This window comes from Pimephales promelas, chromosome 25, assembly GCF_988280905.1.
Source record: "Pimephales promelas chromosome 25, fPimPro1.hap1.1, whole genome shotgun sequence".
NCBI lineage: Eukaryota > Metazoa > Chordata > Actinopteri > Cypriniformes > Leuciscidae > Pimephales > Pimephales promelas.
The window spans coordinates 5,357,221-5,364,616 of record NC_142793.1 but is presented as its reverse complement, the minus strand read 5'-3'; positions in this window follow the sequence as shown (position 1 = coordinate 5,364,616).

Sequence of the window (7,396 nt, the reverse complement as noted above, 5' to 3'; positions counted from 1 at the left end):
ATAAATGTATTATGAATTTTTAATACACTTAATGAGTGTATACATCAGCAGCAAAAAGTAATTCTTGAAAAAATCTGCACAGTAATTTTATAAAATCTACATATGTTAATAAAAACAAATTACTATTAGTTCTCTTTTAAAATTCAATCAGGCAATCATGTCACAATTTTATATTTATATATTAATGTCAAGAATTCAGAAGTGCATGCATAGCCTAAACTACAAATCAATTATATACAATTAAATTATGCTTATTTAAAATGTATTGAGCAGGCTAGGTATAACAAAATATATTGGCTTTTAATAATATTTCAGTGCGCAAACCCATGATTACATGAAAAACAGAGAGCACACAGCGTGTATGCGCATCGCGGGTGCAGAATGATGTGCTCAAAGCAACATGGAGTCACAGTGTGCAGCAGCACTGCGCTGCATAAGTGCGCATTTAAAAGCTCATAGACTTAGACTTAGACTTATCTTTATTAATCCTTAGGGATGACTCCCAAAAGGAAATTGAAAATTCCAGCAGCAGTTTTAGCAAGAAAAGAGAAGGAGAATAAACAGAAGACAGTACAAACGACAAGATTAACAATAATAATAATAGTCAAAAAATCAACAAAAGAAAAAAAGACCATAAAAAAGTGTAAGTATTGAGTCCAGTATTAAAGTGCTAGAGCGATAAAGTAAAGTCATGTCACAAATCGAAGAAATGTTGAGCGCACAAATCCAAGTGCGATTTGTTCCTTTGTTTCACAGTTATTGTGCGTTTGATGCCGATTCATAATCCTTGTGAAATGTATATGTGATCTAACAGAACACGGTAGTGAGTCGTTTAAAAACAGCAACAAACTCCAAGAAAATAAAGTAATTTTATGCGAATATACAGACTTTTATCTACAGATCATGCATTTATAATGTCAATATATCATAATTGGAGAGAGTTTTACCGTGCATCCAAGAGGCGCGCGTGCTGTTTTAATATGAATGGAGAATGATGACAGCCGCAGAGGAAGGAAAACGAGTTTATACTTTAATGATGTAAATATACTTCTGTCCCTCACATTAAGCTATGGAATGACTTCAGATGACTTTGTCACCCAAACTGACTTGAAAAAAGCGGGAGGCGCCGAAAAGCGCGCTGTTTGCATCCCTGCCTGTCCAAACGTGGCAAAAACACCTAAAAGCTGCTGTAACAGTATACCATTTGGCACTTAAAAAGCACGTCACGACACATAATTCCCCGTCTTCTTTTACTTAAGAATATTTTTGACTTATTTATAAAATGCATAACTGATGCTACAAAAATTAATACTGGCCATTGGGGTGGCCAATGGGGTGGCCAGGAGTCGGCCAGGGGTGGCGCCATTGCCTATTCCGCATCTCAATGCATGCATAAAGCTTGCCACAAAGAACCGGCAAAAGTAATGATTATGCATGAAACATTGGATAATTAATAAAACTAGTGTTTTCTGTCAGTGTCAGCAGCAAAGATAAAGTTGATGATGGTTACTCGCCATCATCAACATCGCCATCATCAACTAAAACTTCGTTTTAGTTTCAATTGTCAGAAATAATTAATATAGGGTAATCATTGTTGTACATTTTAAAGTTCTACGATATGTAACAATAATAATACATTATAATATCATCTATGTGCTTAACAGATGGTATTAAACGTGCAATATACATTAATAATCCAGAACATTGTAATTAACTTTTGTGAGTTTAAGTAAAACTTTACAGGCCTACATAAATTATAAACAGAGGAATGAATAAATATACAGATAACAAGAAAAGGTCCGAGAGATATAGTAACACGATATTTAGCTATTGCTATTTCTTAAATAATTTGAACAGCTCTCATATTAACAACTATAACTGTTTTAGACCTAAAATAGCTTTTGCAGGCATGTCACTCTTAAATGTCAGAGAATAGGACCGAATCAGAGATCATTCTTAATAGAAAATTGTACTTTGGATGTTGTAGGCTACTGTAAAAACACATAATTATAGTTGATTTAAGTTAATTTATCATTATAAAAAATATTTTCATTTCATGAATATAGTGACCAAAATGACCACGGTTATACACAATCTTGTTCAAATAGCCTAATACACAATGAAATAAATTCACCAAGTTGTTCAAATTAATTTTTGACAAAAATGGTTTTATAAAAAGATAAGCCTAACATATTTCATCATTTAAATCATCTTTATAAAAGATTGAGTCAATAAAGATACATTCCTGACATTTATAATGCACATGAGCTTATATTTTATAATTAGCTTAATAGTAAAATTCGGTCCGATTTGCCCATGGCTGTCGTTGCTACAATGCAATGCGCTCGATCTCAAAGACAAAGTTTTAGTATAACTATGTATTTCCACCACAGAAAAACGCTTGCTGTTGCTGCGTGCTAAAAGATTTATTTACGGAGAAGAGAAAAACACCACGTGTTTGGGTGCACATGCACTTCCACATACTGAAAAGTTGACAATTTTCCATGTCGCTGCTCCTGGAAAAGATTAGCGCGTCACTTCAACGGAACATAGGCTAACCGAATACAATTTAAAGAAACAAACAGGCACGACGCGAAATGTTTTACACTTTCACTTGAGCCGATCAACAAAAAAAAGGAAGAAAACGGTCTACTGAGTTTAAGTTCATTTGAAGAACATTGTTTATTGTGAGACTAAAAATATAAAAACAACTATTAAATTGTTTTGAATAATTTTTAATCTGTAGCCTACAGTCAGTAGCCTAGCTTATTTTAGTCTTTTTTCTGCTGTTAAAAGGTAAAGCACATTGCATTAAAAAAAGCTAATTTTAAATGATTGTTTAAAAAAAAAAACACAAAATCACTTACCGTGATAATAAACCTGTTCGTAGCCTAATTGTAGAAGTCGAGATTTGAAGAATGTTTCTGAAGAATCCAGAAACAGCAACAATATAGGGTCCAATCGCGTCTCAGGTAGCAGTTAGTCCTTGCTGTTACGTATTGTGCAGGAAAATACCGGAGCAGGATTTGTGGGAAAATTAGGTGATCTGGGGTGGGTGGTCCTTTCAGCTTGATGCCTGTCGTCAACTAGGTCCGGCTGAGGCGGGGTCTCGCGGAGGCTCGACCTTAAGCGCCTGCGCAGTTTTGTCACAGAGTGAATTAAGAAGGTTGAGGACCAATTTAAAGAAGCAACTCATTTTCTTCCCTCATAGACTGCAAGGTAAGCTTTAATTTTCTTATAGCCTGCATACAATCCAAATGGATGGATTTTTCTTTATAGAAAAGTTTTAATCTAATTTTTGTTCTAAGTGCTTTTACAGAGTTTTCAAAAAGTATCAGGCCTATTCCTAGATTGACTTGTAATTTTTTTTGTCTTTGTGTTTTCCTTAATTTCGTACAGCTACACATTAAATTCGCTGCATGTGTCTTAAGTAAAAAATAGGATTGAAACACTTTGAAAATATCTTTATTTGCATATATACCAGTAGACAGAGGCCTATTTTCACTATTACGTGCTTGTATTGTTTGATTATTTATTGTATCTATTTTTAACTTCAGATCAGATTATGGCAGAATACAATTCACCCTCCAAAATTCCCAGAATCCACCACCCTGAGGTTGATGTAATTCATGACCGTCTTCAACTGCTTGCTGTAAGACATATTTTATGCTTTTATTATTTTGCTTTCACTTCTACTATAATATTTTCAGTTATACAAACCATAATGATTTTAACATTAATTCTTTGCTTTTTCAATACAGTACAAGTGCCACGACCCAACAGTCAACCCCAGAGAAACGGGTCAACAACTTTGCACCCTTGCTACTGATGTAATGACCATAATGTCACAGTGGCATAGGCAAAAAATTGCACTTCAAAACACTGTACAAATTTTAAGAACAGAACTCAACAAAACAAAAACAAAACTTTCAGAAGCTCAAGGATTAGCTGAGCTTTTAGCTGCAACCAAAGACTTTTGCAAAGATGGTAAGGCATTTTGTGTTCTACTACAATTTTATACTCTAGTCTAGTCAAAACAATGATAACATCATTTTTTTTCACAGACCTAAATCACATCGCCACACAAACGGATTCAGCTTCAGTGGAAAATGCAGACATGCTAATTTCAACTAAAGACTTTTGCAAAGATGGTAAAACATTCTAATTTCTGTGGCTCATACCATTCCAGTTTTTGTTTATTGGCCTATATGTGCCTCCAGTTGGAAACTATTTTAATTTCCTTTTTTCTTTTACAGACCTACATGACATCACACAATATGCTCTTCCAGTGGAGGACGAGGATGCATGAGCCCACTTTACTTTTCAATGTGCACTGTTTTTAAATAGTTATATATTATATTCGTGTTTTGTTTGCTTTTTTTTAACTGGATTCACTGTTTTTAAATAGTTATATATTATATTTATGTTTTGTTTGCTTTTTTTGGAACTGGATTTAGCTCTTCTTTACACTTTTAATTTAGCCTATGTTTAATATATTTTCCTTGTGTTATTGTTTTGATTGCAATTTTAACTTAACTTTTAACTTTAACAATATTTTACAAATAAAAAAACCTTTACATCATAATGTCTCCCTAACTTCTGTACAATACCAAACAATAATTGCTTTGGGGTTTTAATAAGCTGTAAGCCATAATCATCAAAATTGTAACAAATAAAGCTTTAAATATCTCACTTTGCATGAAATGAGTCTATTTAATATAGTAAATATATTAGTATTTCACATGTATTTCCCTGTCAGTTCGCCTCATTTAAAATAAGCAGCTTAAAAAATCACGAGCTTAGAATTATAAGGTTCTATCTCCGTTTAGGGTAGTTCTGAGATATTGAGCATCAAAGTTTTTACATCCCAGCTGGCAAAACTGTTATGTAGTATAATCTTCTATTATAGCTTTATCTATTAATCTTCTATTAATTTTTTTTTTTTTTTTTTTTTACAAAAATAACACCACACAGGCCTAATGATCCACCTAATGGATCAGATTATGTCAAAAACTAAATTTTGACCAAAAGTGAAGATAGAACCTTATAATTCTAAGCTCATGAAATACATGTTTAAATTCAGTTGTTACTATACTCTGTCAATGTAGTTTTATTTTGACCTAATGAAATTAATACACGTATTTATTTCAAATACCTTTTTCGGTTCCTACATAAAGACTTTTTATTGTTACTCAAGTCTAATTATGTGTCACTTTTTGTATTATAAAGATATATAATCTGTGCAATTTACAATATCTCAGTGTTTTGTAGTAAATTGTTAACAGTTATTTACTATTATTAACTGTTTTTACACCTGAATTAAATACATTTTATTGAATTGAGCATACTGGTTAGTTGAGAAAGTGTAGACAATAAATCATTAAGATTTAAAAAGGGAACATTGCATCACAAACACATTCTTTTATATTTCCTCAAACAGTTGTGAACAAATTATATATTTGTTGATTTATTAAGAAAATATTGTCATCTACTAATATTAGACTGTATTTTTGAAAAGCAAAAAAACTATAATAATTTAATAATTAAGTATTTATTATCATTTAGATGTATCTTTTTATAGGCTTTTTACGCTGTTGTGTTATAGCCTAACTTTTTTCTTTGATTAGTCTGTAGAATGAAAAAAAAAAACAAGCTGTCATATTTGGAAGTGTTACGCAAAGTGCAACGTGACTGGTTACATTTAAAGAAAACTGAAGTTGAGGAGCTTTGGAGAAGCTATTAATGAGAATAAAAAGTCAAACTTTTAATGCATTGTTGTTTACGTGTAATACACAGCTAGTCAATTGCCGGTGACAGACACTGATTAGCTCATTCTTTGTCTCTATACAAAAAGATACATTTGCGTAAGCAAGCACACTAAATGCGTTTCTATAGCAGTGTTTTTGTCACGCATATGCGAAAATGACTTAATGCGTACTATTTATGTGAGAACAGGTTGCAATAACTATGCGAACATTATCGCCTCTAACTCAATATGTTCAATGTTTGCATGAAAACAAATGTGATGAGATAGTGACAATTCGTGGAAAAAGTAACTGGGAAGAACAGGGAGTTTAAGTAACCATCGGAAGTATTTAAGCAATAGTCAAAGTGTTCAAATAAATTCTCATTCATCTCTTTAGCATATAAAGTGTATTTAAGAAAATGTTAAAATACTATTTTAAAAATGATTGTTTACATGATGTATTGTTGTTGTAGAAAAAAATGTTGTTTTTTTTTTTAAGGATTTGTTGCTTGTCTCCAGAAATACACAGAGTCAAAAGCCGGTGGTAGGGATTAAGCTCATTTGAAAATGCGAACATTATTGCCAAATGCCGCAGTTTAACCTGGCGACACTAAACAAAAGAATGATGAGATTAAGTCTCACACCAGCAGAATTGTGAAATGTTCGCCGATTTACATGAATACACCATGAATGGGGCAGTTCGCACTCGTCAGACTAGTCAAATGGCAACGATCTCCTTGATAAGCTTTCTCTAAAACATATCAAACTCTACTGTTCACAGTATTGTAAATTGGCTTCATAAAATGCATAATTTTAGAGTCAGATTTGAAATGAAGCATGACCACAATTGTGGCTACACTTTAGTTGTGGTTATAAGTTGCAATCCTGCATACAATCATATATATATATATATATATATATATATATATATATATTTGTTTTGATGTTTAAGCTAAGCTTAAATTTTTTTATTTTGGATATGTCATGAAAACATCTCTTGCCAAAATTGGGGATGACTAGAAAGGGTTAATAAGCTTTGTATACTTTAAAATCAAGAGAACAATAGGCCTATGTCTGCATATATACAGGATATCAATAATCGATAAATTAAATGCTTTGAAAAGAATAGCATTTATTCATATTCAGTCTGTTCTGTAGGCCAATATAAAACCGGATAATATTTTATGACCATATGTTTACATTTTTTTTTACTTACACAAGCTTTTTAGCTACTATTATAATACTGATACACATCTGTCTATTGAAAAATGTGCCTAATAATGTGCTTATACTCCATCTTGTGACTGGGCATCCTAGTAAGAGCTACTAATAATCAAAATAATTAAATTTTTGTACCCAAGCATTGGCTCGACCTTGTGGTGCTGATGGTTATTTTATTGCCTCAAAGACTGCAAAGTAGCCTAAGCTTACTTTTATTGGAAGTCTAAAACACACCATATCCACATCACAAACATTGTCACAACCCATAAACAATTGTTCACAATAAATCGCTTGTCCAAATGTGAGATTTAAATTCATTGAGTGTGAACCGGTTTGAAGCGCTGTTGGGTGGGGCTTGTAGAATACGCAACAGCACCGCCCTTTGGCAATCAGCGTGCAATACTCATAATAAATTATGGTGGAAATCAA